The sequence below is a fragment of the Salvelinus sp. IW2-2015 genome, unplaced genomic scaffold, assembly GCF_002910315.2.
Source record: "Salvelinus sp. IW2-2015 unplaced genomic scaffold, ASM291031v2 Un_scaffold1499, whole genome shotgun sequence".
NCBI lineage: Eukaryota > Metazoa > Chordata > Actinopteri > Salmoniformes > Salmonidae > Salvelinus > Salvelinus sp. IW2-2015.
In genome coordinates this window covers 181,296-183,288 of record NW_019942947.1, presented here as the reverse complement: position 1 = coordinate 183,288, position 1,993 = coordinate 181,296, and positions in this window count along the sequence as shown.

The window sequence follows — 1,993 nt, the reverse complement described above, 5'->3', positions numbered from 1 at the left end:
AACCTTATATACATAGGTGTGTGCCTTTCCAAATCATGTCCAATCAATTGAATTACCACTGGAGGGACTCCAATCAAGTTGTAAAAACATTTCAAATACACTGTACATCATTGGTGTACACTCTGAGCATACTGTCTGGTGCCATTTTACTGCTGTAGCTAAAATGATTCCAAGCTACTAAGCTTACAAAACCCAAACCGTTTAACTTACATCCATATCAAGCTTTGAAACTGACCATGTCTCCAATCCTCAACATCTTCAGTGGAAGAAGTCCACTACCCTGGAATCTTAGATTTGAACAAGAACATCCCGGTGTCGTCAATCCTCATGTAGACCTTGAGTCACACACAAATAAAATTGGAAAAGTTAATATCATACAATATTTCAATATTTGCCGTACATATTTAAAACTTTAAATTAGAACTGATTATTTTTGGTTCAATGGAATTCTATCGTATACCGCTATTACATTTTTCTGTGTTATGTGAACCAACATATTAAATCTCCCATTGCCAGCAACCAAATGCCTTGTATACACAGTGATTTGTAGTACAACGGTGGTGTCATGCTGGACCATAAATGTATGCCCTCTGTTAAAAGGGTAGATTTTTTACTCACCAATATTTTATTTAACCTTTATTTAACTAGGCAAGTCAGTTAAGAACAAATTCTTATTTTCAATGACGGCCTATGAACAGTGGGTTAACTGCCTTGTTCAGGAGCAGAACAACTGATTTTTACCTTGTCAGCTCGGCGATTCGATCTTGCAACCTTTCGGTTACTAGTCCAACGCTCTACCCACTAGGTTACTTGGCGTCCAATATAAGGACACAGTGTGGTCAAAGACTTAGTTGTAGTCACGATCTGGTTACCTGTAAGTAACAAACAGTTATATTTTGGGGTTATTACATACACTACATTACCAATAGTATGTGGACACCTGCCCGTTGAACATCTCATTCCAAAATCATGGGCATTAATATGGATACAATGAAATTCTAGACGATTCTATGCTTCCAACTTCGTAGCAACAGTTTGGAGAAGGCCCTTTCCTGTTTCAGCATGACAATGCCCCTGTGGACAAAGCGAGGTCCGTACAGAAATGTTTTGTTGAGTTCGGTGTGGAAGATCTTGACTGGCCTGCAGAGCACTGACCTCAACCCCATCAAACACCTTCGGGATGAATTGGAACACCGACTGCGAGCCAAGCCTAATYGCCCAGCCTCACTAATCCTCGTGGCTGAATAGAAGCAAGTCCCCGCAGCAATGTTCCAACATCTAGTGGAAAGCCTTCCCAAAWGAGTGGAGGCGGTTATAGCAGCAAAGGGGGGACCAACTCCATATTAATGCCCATGRTTTTGGAATAAGTTGTTCGACGAGCAGGTGTCCACATACTTTCTCATGTAGAGTATTTCACAGTGGTTTAGATGGTACAACGACTCTCTACACCAGGGGTTCCCAAACGGTTTCACTCAGGCCCCCCTTCCAACATTGGGGAACATCTCGCTCCCACATCTATTTCTATGGACACAAGCACTGTTCGTGATAAAAATGTTCACACCCCTCTGGTTGGTGGGGAGAATTCAGCAGAATTAAAGCATATTTCCAGCAATTCTACACATCTTGTCACAGGGTGCAGAGAACATTTTGCTGTTTTAATAGGTCATTTTCTTGCAATTCTATACATTTTGCCATGTCTAATGTGTATTCATGTCATCTTTGAGTGTCTCAAACATTACAACAAAATCTATGGGCTAACAAAATCTAGCTAAAATGTTTGCTGACATGTTTCCTGACATGTTTCCGGACATTTCTGACAAGTTATAAATTGTTATGCAATGCCTGACAAGAGAAACTAAAGACGCCCTACCCAATTTCGACATTGCACCTTCGGAATTCTGATCGGATTTATAATAACTCAAACTGTGAAAAGCGAAGTGTCAACTTGCTTTGGAGTATTGTGATGCGAGTATACTGAACGCCAAAGCCATAT